The sequence below is a fragment of the Mustela lutreola genome, chromosome 4 (genome assembly GCF_030435805.1).
Source record: "Mustela lutreola isolate mMusLut2 chromosome 4, mMusLut2.pri, whole genome shotgun sequence".
In the NCBI taxonomy this organism is placed as follows: domain Eukaryota; kingdom Metazoa; phylum Chordata; class Mammalia; order Carnivora; family Mustelidae; genus Mustela; species Mustela lutreola.
This window is the reverse complement of record NC_081293.1, coordinates 29,374,949-29,392,726: the sequence shown is the minus strand read 5'-3', so window position 1 is coordinate 29,392,726 and position 17,778 is coordinate 29,374,949. Positions and strand designations below refer to the sequence as shown.

General features: G+C 37.0%; 1 protein-coding gene across 1 annotated transcript in view; it reads right to left on the bottom strand.

The window, feature by feature from the left end:
- Window positions 1–17,778, bottom strand: part of HPSE2 (heparanase 2 (inactive)) — a 693,243-nt gene that overhangs the window by 226,597 nt on the left and 448,868 nt on the right. The gene's annotated exons all lie outside the window — the stretch shown is intronic.

Genomic DNA, 17,778 nt, shown 5'->3' with positions numbered 1-17,778 from the left:
TGGGAGGAAGGATCTAAGGGCCCACAGATGCTGCCAAGTATCATAAATTTCAAGTCTGTGAATAACTCAATTATCTACTAACCTCCATTTTCCCCATCCACAAGTTCTGAGGCCAAGTGCTGTCATGGCTATTGTTACTATTTGAAAGAGTTACCATCCAGACACAGGAAATCAAAAGGAGTATTTCTGTTCATTAAGATTTTCCTTCCAACCCTGAGACCCTGGAAGAGAACTTTTCTACAGACAGAAAGAATCTTCCATCAGTATTTCATAACCAAAGAACTCTTCCATTAGGAAGGGAGACAGTGTTTTGTCAAGAAGGTCTATCCTACCCCATCCCAGCATAATCTTGCAGGCAGACACATGGCAAAGGGGTTGCTATGTGTTGCTCAAACAGAGGCTCTGTTTTGCCATGATGTGGAAGAATACCTAGTTTTTGCAGGACTGGAAGTGAGAGAGGGTGCTAGGACTGCTGCTTAACATTGGAGTGAATTTTATAAAAGAAGATGAAGAGGAACAAGAGGAGGGAAATGGGGGTGGGACAGAAGAAAGAACAGGAGAAGAGAACAAGGAAGAAAAGAAGGATATGGAAGATAGGAGAAGGAGATGAGGAGGAAGAGGCAGGTTGGCTCTTGTCCATATGGTCTTGCGTTCTTTTCTCCAGTACCATTCAGCAGTCCAGGAGCAAGAATATGGGAAATGGAACATAAGGGTGATCAGGAACGGAACTGGTTTGATGGGCAAGACTAAAATGTAAATGGAGATTGGAAGGAATATAACACATGTTGAGTACCTACTGAGTACCAGTCATTCATGTGTTATTTCTTATAATTCTCAAAGCTATTTTGCTTAGTAAGATGGATATTATTGATTCCATTATGCAGATTACTAACTTCCCTACTGGCTAGAGAAGTAGTGGCTCTAGACATCCCAAACAGCCATTTTTATAGAGTCAGGTCACCCCTCCTAGTAGCATTCCTGGAGAAGCAGGGCAAGACCAGGCAAAGCAATAAATACCAGCTGGAGTATTTCCAAAACGGAAATATTTTATGTAACACTGTCTTCATTTACATATAAAATAACCATAATAAAAATAACACTGACATTTATAGTGCTTTATCATTATAAAATGCTTTTCAGCTTCTTATATGTATAATTTCACATAGTCCTCAAAACAACGTGGTAGGTAGTAAATATTCCGAATTTATACTGGAGGAAGCTTTGCTTTCTGGATGTTCTATGACTTTCTCAAATTCATAGAGCTAGTTTGGACTAAGCCCAGGTTCTCTGACTCCAAACCCAACCCTCCTTCCCGGATTCTATGCTGCCTCCAAGCTGCTTTCACTGAGACTCAGAAGTAGACTCAAAAGAGACTCAGAAGTGCAAAAAATAAGTTGAACTTTTGCCTTGAGAAAATATTACCAATTTATCCAAAAAAAGAAAAAACAAAACAAATAACAAAAACCTGAGCACCTTCTTTGCTTATTGGCTTCCTTGCAGACTTGAGCATTATAGTACCTACTTGTAAGAGAATAGGAAGGGTATCAAAGGAGACTGATCCAGGGCTTCTGCTACAAGACAAAAACCATAAAGCCAGAAGACAGAACTGGAGACAATCAGCTATCAGTTTCTATCAGAGTACAAACTTCTGAGGTACAGCTGTCAAGGAAGCAGTTAGCTCTACCCTGTATGTTGTTAGAAGTGAGAGAAACATTGAGAAAAGCTTCACATCACAGATGACACTGAATTTGGCATGCAAAGAAGGGTACGATTTTTGCCATGAAGAATGGGCAAAACAAGGTAGAGTCAAGGTGAATGTATTCTCAGGAGTCCCTCTTGGCTGATGTCAAGAGACAGGTAAGGGAATGGCAGGAACTCAGTCTGTTCCGGTCACTAGCGGCTAGGCTGTGATGCTACCAAGTCTGGCCTTTATCCCTTAATAACTAGGTATAAGTCCAGCTCCTATTTATCTTTGTATAACTAGTACCCAACATAACATTGCAAAATACAGCTGGCTCTTTTCATTTATATTTTTTTGGATTTATCCTGTGTTTAAACAAATGAGGGGAATTAGATTTGAGTGTCAGGAAGATTACTCTGACTGGGTAAATGTGAAACGTACTTGTGTGGACAAACTGATAGGAGATGACTTCAGAAAGAGGGGATGCTTGAAAATATGAGAATGAAAAGAGAGCCATTAAGTAACACTGGTGGAGCACTCAAGAGGACTGGATGGGTGAGCCTAGTTGGGCAGGAAACAAAAGAGAGGAGCCCAAAGTTTTAATTGTAGTAATGCCATTGCCCAAGATGGGCAACCTAGGAACAGATTTTTGATGCTGGTATCACTGAATGTATTCCAATCCTCTTGAATATGCCTTAAAGAACTTGAAGTAAATAGTCACTGATGATAACAGCTATGCATTTACAAGAAAATAAGGAGGAAAAAATATCATCAATGCCCTGCTTGGCCAAAAGGCTCTGGATAGGCAATTAAGAACACATCTAATTTGGTGTCTTAAAAGTTGGAAATTGGTTCTTTGTGGTATTATAATATGGAGATCCTCATATGTATTGGATAGTTTGTTCTGCTATAAGTTGATGATTAACTTCGTAACTAACTTTCCATTATTAAAAGTAGCATTATAAAAAGAATGGGAAAACTGAGTTAGGAAAATTTAGAGTAAGTCTAATGTTTTCTCCGCCTTAACCTATCCCACATCCCTCAAAAAAAAATACATAAAATCTGTAATTAAATATAAAATAGACTGGACCTTTATATAGAATATTATAGTTTTCAGAGAAATACTTTACTATTGAATAAAGGAAAAGACTTACTGTGATCCTGGATAGGAAAATCAATTATTCTCCCTAAACTAATTTATGGGTTTAATGAAATTCTAATTTTAAAAATCCCAGTAGATATTTTTGAAACTTCACAAAATCATTCTAACATTCACATAGAAGAAGCCAAGTATATTCTTTAAAATTGGAATAATGAAGGGACATTTGTTTGATCTACTGTATATTAAAATATACCATAAAACCCACAATTATTAAAACATTCCTAGGAATTAGAAAGGAGATCTTAGGAACTAGTAAAGAGATTAGGAATTGGTAAGGAGATCTATGGAATAGACTTTTTATAAAGTTATATAGAAGAATTTATTACATGGAAAATAATTTAGTATTTGAAAAACTGAAACATTTCTTTAATGATGATATGTGATTTGTGGCTATTTGGGGAAAAAAAATTAAAGTCAGATCCTCACCTAAAATTCTATTTCAGATAAGAAATTAAATACTAAAATATAGTTTAGTTTCATTATATTAAAAATATCTCAATTACAATTTAATACTTTCAAACAAATGATGTTATCTTCTTAACTTTGGTAGCATATTGAAGCAGGAGAAAAGCTGCTTTAGCTTTGAGGAAACAGCATTATTAAATATGTATTCACATAAAAATCACTATAAACTACATTCTTCTTTTTTCCCTCTTAGTAAAATGAGGAAACCAACTTCAAACATATGGAAGCATTTCTACACTTATTCTGAGGAGGAAAAATCTAATTCACAAATAATGTCAAACAAAATATGCATTTCCAAATTCTACCAAAATGACCAAAGATACCCTTGTTTTTTGAGAATTGTAAAGAACTCATCTCAAATGAACAAATGTTCTGTTTTCAGAAGTCTTTGACATGATTTTTTCTAATATAGAGAAAGAGAAAACAACCACAGAAATAACACATAAAGGAAAACAATTAGACAACACCCCAAGGAAGAGACATTTTAAGTCAATGAGTTTGGGGAATGCTCCCCATTCCCATGCTCCTTCCCTGAAAATTAGGACTCTCTATAACTACCCTGTAATCTGTATCATTTCTATCCTTTATTTTTATATCTATATTGGCAATGTGGAAGAAAACAAGTCCAAAAATATCATAATTTTCTTTGTTCAAATCTAACATTGATGGATTCTTCTGCTCTCTCATTCTGTTTCTCAGAAACTGGCCCAAACCACATAAATGAGTAACTTCAACACAGCTGCAGAATGCTCCACAACAGTAATTTTAAAGGTGGAATAACACGCACACAGACTAGCGCTGTCAGGAGTGAAATACCTCTGGGAAAGTGAAATTCCGTTTAGTGTCTTGTATTATCCAAGGATTTTCAGCCATCCACTTCCATTCTAATCCCTAGATTTAGGTCTATGAATGTGCAAGTAAAAGATGACCCCGGATGTGAATAACAAAAAGGGCAAGATCTTGGTTTTCCAAGGCTGGATGTCTCTATACCTGAATTATGAAGACAGAAATCCCAGATGATTATCCCAGAGAACAGAAGATGTCTGCCCTGATGCTGACATCCAGTCATGCAAAGAAGGGTAAGGGAGTGAAAGGGCAGAGACTTGTATCAAAGGAAATTCGCCAGTGCCAGGCAGACCTCTCAGTTTTGGGGAATCTTTCCCATTGGAGACAATCTGCTGCTATGGAAAAGAACAAAATATCCCCTTTCATTGTAAGTTCCTTTTCCTCCCCCAAGAGATCCCAAATCTGGGAGAATTTCTTTCCTTTGTTATCCACCTGCACATATGACGTATCTGAAATATTGTTGAACCTTCTCTCCCAGGGCATATCATGGCTCTCTCTTATAATAAGGCACATCTTTATTCATGGTCTTTGGGGTTTGATTTCTACTTCTGGACCACAGAATGCAACCCTAAAATCTGGAGTCTGAATTTTGCTCCCAGGAAGGAGGATAAATCCTTCACAAGGAACCAGATTTCTAAATGAGTAAAACCTTCAGTAAGAGAGTGGTAGTTGATCTTTTTTCTCTTGTCCACAAAGAGAACTTTGGTTATGTAACTAGCATGAATAAGATGTGACAGCCATTCTACACAAAGCCTAGGAAAAACCTGTGAGGAAATTACTCATCTTGAATTATGGCAAGCCAGGCATCATCCATTTGGTCCAAAGCCACTTGCTCTTCCATGGCTAGTTCTATATTGAGCTATACATACTAGGTACTGCATAGAACAAATGATAATTTTATTAATCTCTCTCTCTCTTTCTCTCTTTCTTTTTCCCTCATTCCCTTCCTCTCCCTTCCTTCCCTTTTTCCTCCTTACCCCTATTTATATATAATATTACATTGGCAGTAAGCTGATAAATAGCATGGCTGTATGTTCATTGACTTTATTGCTAGTGCAGCTCTCTATTTAGGCTTTCCTTCTACCTTATTATTCCTCCAATTTGATAGATTTATAGAGTTTTTAATATAATGGAATTTGAGATGGATGAGATTCTTCAACCAATCTTTCTTGCCAATAAAATTTATATCCATGAGATTTAATTTAAGGGCAATCTTGAATGAAGAAAGAAAAAAATAAGTTAGCTACCGTATACTAATTGACAGGCATTTGGTAAGTGGTTTATATAATGTAGAACACTGTAAGGTTGTATTATCACTTTCATTTTATAGATAAAGAAACTGTGCTCAAGATCACCCAGGTTATAAGTTGCAGAGCTGAAATTCTAACACACTTCTGAGTCTAAAGCCCTTGTTTTAACTATGCAGAGATAGCAAATTAGTGATGTGTGTAGTGCTGTCCCCCTTTTTGAAGCCCATGGTAGATATTGGTAATAGAACTCAATACTGTCTCATTAACCTTAGAATTGACCTACAAATCAGGGTACCAGACACTATTACCTGGAACTGGCCCCCAGGATGAAGCCTATTTACTGCTAATGGGGAATTAAAAGGAGGGAGACTATAACAAAATGTTTAGAACAAAATGGAGGCAGATGGGAGGTAATAATACATAAAGGACAAAACAAGTTTGTTTGATTAAAATGAAGGCAAATGGCAGGGGGTGGGGGATGATGAGAGACGATGTTGAAACAGACCTGGAAGGCTATGGCTGGAGCTGGAAGGCGCTGGTTAGGGGAGTATTATCATAGACATGTCTTGACAGTCTAAAATGCTGCTAAGGAAGTCCTAAAGAGTTGGATTCAAGCAAAGAAGGGTATTACTGAACTGATATGATTTGCCCTGGCTGTGGAGCCTGATGGGAAGGAGGAAAAATGCATCAAGATGTCATGATAAATTTCACATGTAAAACTAAACTTTCCAAAAGCTCAAGCCTTGGTATGAATCTGAGTCTGGGAGCGTGAACACAGTGGAACTAAGGTAGGAAAGGATTATATATATTTTTTCTAGTATGCCAGACCATGTGGCTTTGTTAACATACAAAGATTCGAGAAAATAGTACCACACAGTAGAAAGACCACAGGCCTAGGAGTCAGAAAGATACCTGATTTAGGACTTGGCTCCAAAGCTTACTAGCTATGTGGCCTTGGGTACCTTGTTTAATCTCTCTAAACCATTTCAAATGGAGGGAACATCACCTACTTCTCAAGGCCTTGTGAAGATTAACAAGATAACATGCATGAAGAAGTAAGGCTACTGCCTGGCATACTGTTGGCACTGAAAAAATGTGAGTTTGGAAAAATTTAATGTCTGTGCATCTCCATTCCTTGATCTGTAAAATAAAAATAAAACCCGCTCTGCCTATATTACAGGGCAGTGGTTCTTATGCTTTGGTGTGCAAAGAACTCCTTGGAGTTGCTGTTCAAAATCCAAAATCTAGGTCTCATCTCACCATATTCTGGTTTGGTAGGTCTAGGCTGGAGCTTAGGAATCATGCTGCATTTTTAAGAAACTCTCCCGGTTCTTCTAATGCAGGAGGAGGGCCATGGGCCACACCTTCAACAGATTTTGATTTAGTAGTGCCTAGGCCAATTCTTGGAGGAGAGAGAGTAGGGTTCTAAGAGAAAGTAGAAGAAAAAATAATGAGAAAATAAATGGAAAAATAAGAAAGTTAGGAAGAATATCTGTGTCAAATCTAAGTCTATATCGCAGGACTCCAGTCTCCTCCAATATTCTTTCTAACCCCATCTGACTTCTCTGACATTGGAAGAAGAGAGAAACATCTTCATCATAATGGGAATAATTGATGACCTTGGATTTGGGGAAAGAATTAGGTTGTTTCTCTAATCAGGAAAGAAGTTCTTTCCTGGGGGCAGGGGGATGGGGCGGGAAGAAAGCAAGTTTAAAAGCTGTAGTCACTAACACAGTGCTTAGCTAGGGAGCAGACTCTTGAAGTAGCCAATGCTTCCTTGTTAATGAGTACTAAACAGCTGCTGGGGGCCTTTCCTCTCTAGAGGCAGAGATGAAAACTCTTTTCTTATGAACTAAGAGAAATAAATTGTTCTCTCCTCCTATAGTTTGGTCAAGTCATATAACTCTTTCACAGTTGAAATAAAACAGAACAATTATTAGGAATAACATTGTAATAATTACTCTGTACACCAAATTGTCCCCAGCTGTGCATTTTTCCCACTCCAAATGAGAATGTGGTGGTTTCTACATAGGAGGTAGAGCTGTGATTCTGCTCATTATCCTGGCATGTTATTGTAGCTAATCTCTAGTTCCTATATGCACTCAATTCTCTAAACTTCTTGCAAAGCTACATAAAGTTATGTGCAAAAACAAACAAACAAAAAAAGGGAAAAACCTGCCTTTTCAACTTTGAAATATACTTGTTCTTCTTAACAATAGCGGTTGATATTCTTTTATGTGTCAATCGTGCCAGGAATTGTGCTGAGCACTTTATTTCATTTAACTCTAAAATAAACCTAAGAAATAGGTAATTTAATAAGTCCCACTTGACAGATGAAAAGACAAATTTTACAGGCATTAAACAATTCCTCAAAATGACCTAATGAGTCACTGTCCTGGATCTCATCTAGTTGCAAAGTGCATGCTCTTCACCATCCCGCTATTCCCCCCCCCCCAATCCTACTCCCTGTAGTAGAAAACAGGTTGTTGTTTTAATGTCTTTATGGAGGAGGGGATTCATGAAGTAAAAAATACTTATGGCCCATAAAAGTCATAATGGGAGCCCAGTAATAGGAGCATAGAGAAGCTTTCATCCTTATCCACCCATACAGCCTTCATTCTATCTATGCTTTAAGTACAAATGTAGCCTAAAAATCAGTCTTCCACTTAGAAGAGGAATTAGATACAACTAAAGACAGAAATTCTGGATATAAGAATGATGAATCTCACAGACCTGTACCCCTGAAACAAATAATACATTATATGTTAATTAATTGAATTTAAAATCTAATGTACTGTTGAATCCTATTGGCTAGTATTTTGTTGAGTATTTTCGCATCTGTGTTCATCAAGGATATCGGTCTATAGCTCTCTTTTTTGGTGGGATCCTTGTCTGGTTTTGGGATCAAGGTGATGCTGGCCTCATAAAATGAGTTTGGAAGTTTTCCTTCCATTTCTATTTTTTGGAACAGTTTCAGGAGAATAGGAATTAGTTCTTCTTTAAATGTTTGGTAGAATTCCCCCGGGAAGCCGTCTGGCCCTCGGCTTTTGTTTGTTTGGAGATTTTTAATGACTGTTTCAATCTCCTTACTGGTTATGGGTCTGTTCAGGCTTTCTATTTCTTCCTGGCTCAGTTGTGGTAGTTTATATGTTTCTAGGAATGCATCCATTTCTTCCAGATTGTCAAATTTATTGCTGTAGAGTTGCTCATAGTATGTTCTTATAATAGTTTGTATTTCTTTGGTGTTAGTTGTAATCTCTCCTCTTTCATTCATGATTTTATTTATTTGGGTCCTTTCTCTTTTCTTTTTGATAATTCGGGCCAGGGGTTTATCAATTTTATTAATTCTTTCAAAGAACCAGCTCCTAGTTTCGTTGATTTGTTCTATTGTTTTTTTGGTTTCTATTTCATTGATTTCTGCTCTGATCTTTATGATTTCTCTTCTCCTGCTGGGCTTAGGGTTTCTTTCTTGTTCTTTCTCCAGCTCCTTTAGGTGTAGGGTTAGGTTGTGTACCTGAGACCTTTCTTGTTTCTTGAGAAAGGCTTGTACCGCTATATATTTTCCTCTCAGGACTGCCTTTGTTGTGTCCCACAGATTTTGAACTGTTGTATTTTCATTATCATTTGTTTCCATGATTTTTTTCAATTCTTCTTTAATTTCCCGGTTGACCCATTCATTCTTTAGAAGGATACTGTTTAGTCTCCATGTATTTGGGTTCTTTCCAAACTTCCTTTTGTGGTTGAGTTCTAGCTTTAGAGCATTGTGGTCTGAAAATATGCAGGGAATGATCCCAATCTTTTGATACCAGTTGAGTCCTGATTTAGGACCGAGGATGTGATCTATTCTGGAGAATGTTCCATGTGCACTAGAGAAGAATGTGTATTCTGTTGCTTTGGGATGATTATTCACCACGACCAAGTGGGATTTATTCCAGGGCTGCAAGGTTGGTTCAACATCCGCAAATCAGTCAATGTGATACAACACATCAATAAAAGAAAGAACAAGAACCATATGATACTCTCAATAGATGCTGAAAAAGCATTTGACAAAGTACAACATCCCTTCCTGATCAAAACTCTTCAGAGTGTAGGGATAGAGGGCACATACCTCAATATCATCAAAGCCATCTATGAAAAACCCACCGCAAATATCATTCTCAATGGAGAAAAACTGAAAGCTTTTCCGCTAAGGTCAGGAACACGGCAGGGATGTCCATTATCACCACTGCTATTCAACATCGTACTAGAGGTCCTAGCCTCAGCAATCAGACAACAAAAGGAAATTAAAGGCATCCAAATCGGCAAAGAAGAAGTCAAATTATCACTCTTCGCAGATGATATGATACTATATGTGGAAAACCCAAAAGACTCCACTCCAAAACTGCTAGAACTTATACAGGAATTCAGTAAAGTGTCAGGATATAAAATCAATGCACAGAAATCAGTTGCATTTCTCTACACCAACAGCAAGACAGAAGAAAGAGATATTAAGGAGTCAATCCCATTTACAACTGCATCCAAAACCATAAGATACCTAGGAATAAACCTAACCAAAGAGACACAGAATCTATACTCAGAAAACTATAAAGTACTCATGAAAGAAATTGAGGAAGACACAAAGAAATGGAAAAATGTTCCATGCTCCTGGATTGGAAGAATAAATATTGTGAAAATGTCTATGCTACCTAAAGCAATCTACACATTTAATGCAATTCCTATCAAAGTACCATCCATCTTTTTCAAAGAAATGGAACAAATAATGCTAAAATTTATATGGAACCAGAAAAGACCTCAAATAGCCAAAGGGATATTGAAAAAGAAAGCCAACGTTGGTGGCATCACAATTCCGGACTTCAAGCTCTATTACAAAGCTGTCATCATCAAGACAGCATGGTACTGGCACAAAAACAGACACATAGATCAATGGAACAGAATAGAGAGCCCAGAAATAGACCCTCAACTCTATGGTCAACTAATCTTCGACAAAGCAGGAAAGAATGTCCAATGGAAAAAAGACAGCCTTTTCAATAAATGGTGCTGGGAAAATTGGACAACCACATGCAGAAAAATGAAATTGGACCATTCCCTTACACCACACACAAAAATAGACTCAAAATGGATGAAGGACCTCAATGTGCGAAAGGAATCCATCAAAATCCTTGAGGAGAACACGGGCAGCAACTTCTTCGACCTCTGCCGCAGCAACATCTTCCTAGGAACAACGCAAAAGGCAAGGGAAGCAAGGGAAAAAATGAACTACTGGGATTTCATCAAGATCAAAAGCTTTTGCACAGCAAAGGAAACAGTTAACAAAATCAAAAGACAACTGACAGAATGGGAGAAGATATTTGCAAACGACATATCAGATAAAGGACTAGTGTCCAGAATCTATAAAGAACTTAGCAAACTCAACACCCAAAGAACAAATAATCCAATAAAGAAATGGGCAGAGGACATGAACAGACATTTCTGCAAAGAAGACATCCAGATGGCCAACAGACACATGAAAAAGTGCTCCATATCACTTGGCATCAGGGAAATACAAATCAAAACCACAATGAGATATCACCTCACACCAGTCAGAATGGCTAAAATCAACAAGTCAGGAAATGACAGATGCTGGCGAGGGTGCGGAGAAAGGGGAACCCTCCTACACTGTTGGTGGGAATGCAAGCTGGTGAGGCCACTCTGGAAAAAAGCATGGAGGTTCCTCAAAATGTTGAAAATAGAACTGCCCTATGACCCAGCAATTGCACTATTGGGTATTTACCCTAAAGATACAAATGTAGTGATCCAAAGGGGCACATGCACCCGAATGTTTATAGCAGCAATGTCCACAATAGCCAAACTATGGAAAGAACCTAGATGTCCATCAACAGATGAATGGATCAAGAAGATGTGGTATATATACACAATGGAATACTATGCAGCCATCAAAAGAAATGAAATCTTGCCATTTGCAACAACATGGATGGAACTAGAGCGTATCATGCTTAGCGAAATAAGTCAAGCAGAGAAAGACAACTATCATATGATCTCCCTGATATGAGGAAGTCGTGATACAACATGGAGGCTTAAGTGGGTAGAAGAAGAATAAATGAAACCAGATGGGATTGGGAGGGAGACAAACCATAAGTGACTCTTAATCTCACAAAACAAACTGAGGGTTGCTGGGGGGAGGGGATTTGGGAGAAGGGGGTGGGATTATGGACATTGGGGAGGGTATGTGATTTGGTGAGTGCTGTGAAGTGTGTAAACCTGGTGATTCACAGACCTGTACCCCTGGGGATAAAAATATATGTTTATAAAAAATAAAAAATTAAAAAAAAATAAAATCTAAAAAACTGGAAAGATAAATAAATAAATAAATTTGCTTGGGGCACCTGGGTGGCTCATTTGGTTAAGCGTCCGACTCTTGATTTTAGTTCAGGTCATGATCTCAGGGCTTTGAGAATGAGCCTTATGTCAGGCTTCACACTGGGCGTGAAGCCTGCTCAGATTCTCTCTCCCTTTTTGCCCCTCCTCCCCAACCTCCCACCCCCAGCTCCCACACACACATTCTCTTGTTTTAAATAATAATATTGATAATAATAAAATAAAATAAATTTGCTTTTTAAAAAAAAGAAATTCTTGGTATAAAAAGGAAAATTTTCTGTTTCTGGTTGGTAGACCATTGAGCATATAACATAAATCATGTGGTCTGCTGTGATGGAGGAGGCCATTTTTTGCTGCCTAATTGTCTTCTGCTTATATCCTCATTGCCCAGATTAGAATACTTTCCACAGCTCTTTGGACTGCCATGGGAGCTAAAGGCCCTGTCTAGCTTTCTGTTCTAACACAGGTTCAGGTTAGAATATTCCACTAGCACCTCTGTAGAATGTTAGAATAACTTTTTTTACATTTTTCCTTCATTCAACACATTTGACTACCTGCTATGCATTAGACTTATTGCTGGCACTGCTTATACACTGGTAAATACAACAGACATACTTTCCACCCTCACGGAGTTTGTAGTCTTTAACCAACAAATAAACATACAATAAATATGTAGTTTTATACTGTGATAAATGCTAAAAAGAGAACCAACAGAGTGTGTTGATAAAGAATTACTTAGATCAATTATTTAAGGAAAGTCTCTGATAGATGAGGAGAAACTGGCCATGTGGCAAGCAGGGAGAACACTCTAGAAAGAAGAACATATGTGAAGGCCCCCAAGTAAAGAGAAGCCTAGCACATACTAAGCCAATGAGGCATGAATGAAGTGAGAAAAAGAAAAAACTGAAGAAGATAAGAATGAAGAGCTGGGTAGCAGTCAGATGATTCACGGCAGAGCCTTGTAGACATGGTAGGAAGATTGAATTTTATTCTAAAAGTAATAAAAAGTCATTAAGAGTCTTTAGCAAGAGACTTAGGTTGTGTGAATTATATGTTTGCAGAAGATTTTCTGATACCTGAGTAGTGAATAGATTAGAGAAGGCAAGAATGGAAGCAAGTGCACTGATAACAAGAGTGTTAATGCAACCCAGATTCCAAACTCTCCAAATGATAATTCTTTTGTTATTGTCTGCTCTATCACCATCCCTCCCCCAAAGCAGGGTTCACATTCCAAGTTGTCCAGACATACTCGTGGAACACTAGTCTCTCAAGATGGTTCTGAAAATAAGACTCTGGTCAAATAAATGTAAGAAATTCTGCATGCTAACTCTCCTTCTTGGAGATTCAGAATGTAAACTAATGTAGTAAAGGTGTCAGGAAGTGTTTCAGAACATTTGTGTATCCCAGTATTTCTCCGAATTATTGGACCATGGAACGTTTTATCTCTCCTCCCCCAACATAATGTTAATATTCTGCAAAACTGATATTCTCCAGAGCACATTTAAGGAAACGGTAACATAAGTCTTTCTAACCAAGAGTTAACTCATTGTTCTTGCTTAACTGAGACCCCATTTCTCCACTTCCCTATCAATTATTTCAATGGTTTAGGCAATATTGTCTGACTCCACATACATTATATGATTTCTTCTCTCCATTTCTATCATCTATTTTCTGTCACTTGTCTCTTTAGTTTTACATTGTAAAGGTTGATAAAGTTTTCCTTCCTTTCAGTAACCATAATTTTCTTTATTTCTGGATCTGGATCTTCTGTGAGATAGCTGTTGAATATCTTGAAATGATCCTCTATTTTAGTAACATTTTATCTCAAATTTTCTATGCCTGTCTAAAGCTCTGTGTATGGGAGATTTTCTCTTCCAATTATTTTATTGGACTCTTAAGAGCTTTTTGGAGATATAATTCATACAAATTTATTTAAATATACACTTGAAGTGTACAACTCAATAGTTATTTACAGGGTTGTGGAAGCACTAATACAATCTAATTCTAGAATATTTAATTTCAGAAAGAAACCCTGTATCTATGAAGAGTCACTTCCCATTTCTCCACAATCTCCACCAGCCCTGACCCACCACTAATCTACTTCTCGTCTCTATCGATTGCCTATTCTGTTCATTTCATATAAAGGAAATCATACAATGTTGGTCCTTTTGCAATTGCCTTCTTTCTGCTAGCGTAACGTTTTCAAGCTTCATCCATGTTGTAACCTGTATTGGTATTTCATTTCTTTTTATTGTCAAATAATAGTCCAATGTATGGATATGCCACTTTTTATTTATCCATTCATCAGTTAAGGATATTTGGGTTGTTCCTACTTTTTGGCTATTATGAGTAATGCACGATGAATATTTATACATGTTTTTATGAACATACATTTTCATTTCTCTTGGGTATATACCTAGGAGTCAAATTGCTAATCATAATGGTAACTCCGTGTTCAACTTTCTGAGTAACTACCAGACTGTTTTCTAAAGCAGCTGCACCATATTACAGTCCCACCAGCAGTAAATGAAATTTCCAATTTCTCCAAGTTTTCTCCAATATGTATTCTTTTTCTTTTCTCCAATATTTATTCTTGCTTATATTTTTTTATTTTGACCATTCCAATGGATATGAAGTGGTATCTCATTGTGATTTTTGATTTGCATTTCCCTAATGACTAATGATACTAAGCATACATTCTTGTGTTTACTGGACATTTGCATAGCTTCACTGGAGAAATGTCTGTTCAAGTCCCTTTTGCTCATTTTTAAAATGGGGTATGTGTCTTTTTATTGTTAATTTGTAAGAGTTCTTACTGTATATCTTGGCTACAAGTCACTTATCAGATATATGACTTGCAAATATTTTCTCCCATTCTGTGTGTTCACATTCTTGATAGTATCATTCGATACATAAAACTTCTTAATTTTGATGAGGTCCAATTAATCAATGCTTTCTTTTTTTCCTTATATTTTTAGTGATGTACCTAAGAAATCACTGTCTAAACTTCACTGGACTTAATTTCAGTAATTTAAGTTTATTTTTAAAAAATATCTTTTTATTCTCTTTGTACCTTTTTTTCCATAGAAATGTATTTTTATCTGGTAAGTACAATATCTTCCCATATCTTTATAATAGTACTAATTTCACATTTTTATTTTTAAAATTCTGATCTTGAATTATAGTTCTTCTGGATCAGTTTTTTAATTTATTTATCTTGGGTTTTCTTTCTCATGCTACTGGTTTCCTTCTTATGTCTTGTGATCTTTGGCTATCCATATTTAACAAGTGAAGACTAAGTAGATTCTTCTAGGTAGCAGGTACAGATTTTTCTCAGCTGTTGAATATTTAGGCTTTTTAGATAAGTCTTTCCTTTCACTGGGATCTCTATTTTGTGGGCAGAGCTTGTTCACCAGCACACTTCACTTTAGAGAGGGAGTAACGTGGGGCACAGACAGCCTTTGGGCTAGGGCATATGCTTTATCTCAGTGATTTACTATGCAGGATCAACTCCATTTTAGCGGAACTAGCTTATCCCTAGGCAATCCCTTCACTTTCTTTGGTGAACTTCTAAATCTTGGGTTGGAGAGATTGAGCTATCTTTACTCTGTATGGGCAGTGTAGAGGACTTAAAATGATGGAGGGGAAAGCTGAGCTATAAGAGAAGTTCCACTTCAGACAGACTTTTATATAAACCCCTTGGCTTGGTCCCCCTTTCTCACCCCAACTCCTCCTGACTCTGAGGCTATCTTCTAGATGGACTAGCTATCTTTTCCCAGAGCCTATGTTCTCTGGGTTGCTACTTCCTCACTCTGCTTAAGCTGTCAAAGGCCTTCCATCTGCTTACTCTCTTAGAGAAATTTGTCAAAAATTTCTCATCTGCTTATGATCCCTCTGTTGTGAGTTTGTTATTATGGATTTATTCTTTATCAATTTTTAATAGGAGTTGGGATGGTAGTTCCAAGAGGAAATGGAGCTTGTGCTCAGGTATGCCTCCTGAAGTTGAAACACACCCAATATTTTTTAAAGCCATCTTTTGTTGCTCCAGGGATAGTATTCCCTGAATATGAAAGTATGTTCATCTTGGCGTCACTTCCTTTTGAAAAGCTCCCTTTTCTGCATGTGATGGCCCTTGAAAGAGAGAGATTAACTGTCCAAAAGGAGGAAGTCATCCTTTATTAACTCACCCCCACTTTACTGAGATATCTATCAATAAATCATATCTACCCTAATTTCTCTCTATCTTCTCTGCCATTACTTTAACCCAGTCTACCATCATCTTGTAATGAAATGGAATTCTTACTGAGCTCTTTTGATCCCTTACTTTTGCACTCTGAAACCTATTTGGCACAGGGAATAGAGCAGACTTTAGTATATGTCACTGCTCTTACAAAAACTCTGTAGTGGCTTTCCATTGCTTATAAAATAAATACACAACTTCTTTACCATGGTATACATAATCCAGTAATGATCCTGTCCTAGCCCATCTGTGTGTTCTCATCTTCTACCATTCTCTTTTTGCTCACTGTACTCCCCATCCTTCTATTCCTCAAATGCTTTACCCTTAGTTCTTATTCAGGACATTGACAAACATGACCTAGAATCTCTACCTACCTAGAATCTCTACAATTTTCTTCTCTCTACTCAAATACAAAGTAGGTGTTCAATAAATATTTATTGAGAGGAAATTTAGTAGTCATCTCACTAGGATGTAAAGGCCTGAAAAAAGGCCCAATAAACACACTTTCCATGAATTGCTGTTTTTCTTGACATGCCATATTGGCAAAAATAGATTAGCTCCTTACTCTATAGCAGATACAGCAACAAACTCCAAATAACTTAAAAGAGCCTAACACCGAAAATTTAAACTTTAGGAAGCCTAGATGGAAACGAAATGTGTAAGGGAAGAAACTGAAAAGACTATCAATAAGAACGCAGACAAGAACAATTTTAATAAAAATGAACGTCTGAAACAATAAAAACATGTTTCAAAGTAATAAGAAAAGCAACAGATTAAGATAAAATTGTCATTATATAGATGATGTGTACAAGATTACAAAAGAAAAACAGAAAACTGATGTAACACTAAAAACCAATTATTTACCAATTCTTACCCTTTTAGATTAAAAAAACATCACTGACTACTGAGCCAAGCATGGCTCAGGTCATTAAGCATCTGCCTTCAGCTCAGGTCATGATCCCAGTGTCCTGGGATGGAGTCCTACGTTGGGCTCCTTGCTCATCAGGGAGCCTACTTCTCCCTCTGCCTGCTGCCTTCCTGCTTGCACACACACTCTCTCTCTCTGACAAATAAATAAATAAATCTTTAAAAAAAAATCACTGTCTAAAATGGCCAGTTCACAAATGAGGAAATGAAAATAATAAAACAAGCATTTTATTAGGTACTTCCAATATGCTAGTCCTGAAGAAATAAACATGAAGATTCCATCTCTGTCAAACTGGAGTTATATCCTAATTGGGAAGGTAATTCTGTTTAGTCCTATAACTGCCTAAGTAAAAAAGCTTAGTTCTCTAAAACTGAAGCTAAATATAATGATTTACATAAATTACCACAAATTACTTAAATCACTATATAATGATTTTCAATGCTTCACAATCATATTTGTGCATACTGATCACATTCAAATCAAGGAATTTAGAACCATTTGTTGAATAAGACAGTATTCATTCAACAAGCATTTATAACACACCTACTATATTCATAGGTTCTGAGGCTAAATGAATAAACAGACTAGGTCCTGGTCCTAGTGCACAGTCTACCAGGGAAGGCAGATATGTAAATAAATAATTTATCAATAATTTGATAAGTGCTAACAAAAAGAATACAAAAAACAAAATGCTATTATAAGGACAGAGGAGATGATAAAAAGGCCTGCCTGAGAATGTCAGAGAACACTTATTGGAAGGAGGAAAAATGAGAGGAGAGTGACATTCCAAAGAAAATGACACAAAATAAAAAGGGGCAAAGGTAAAATGTG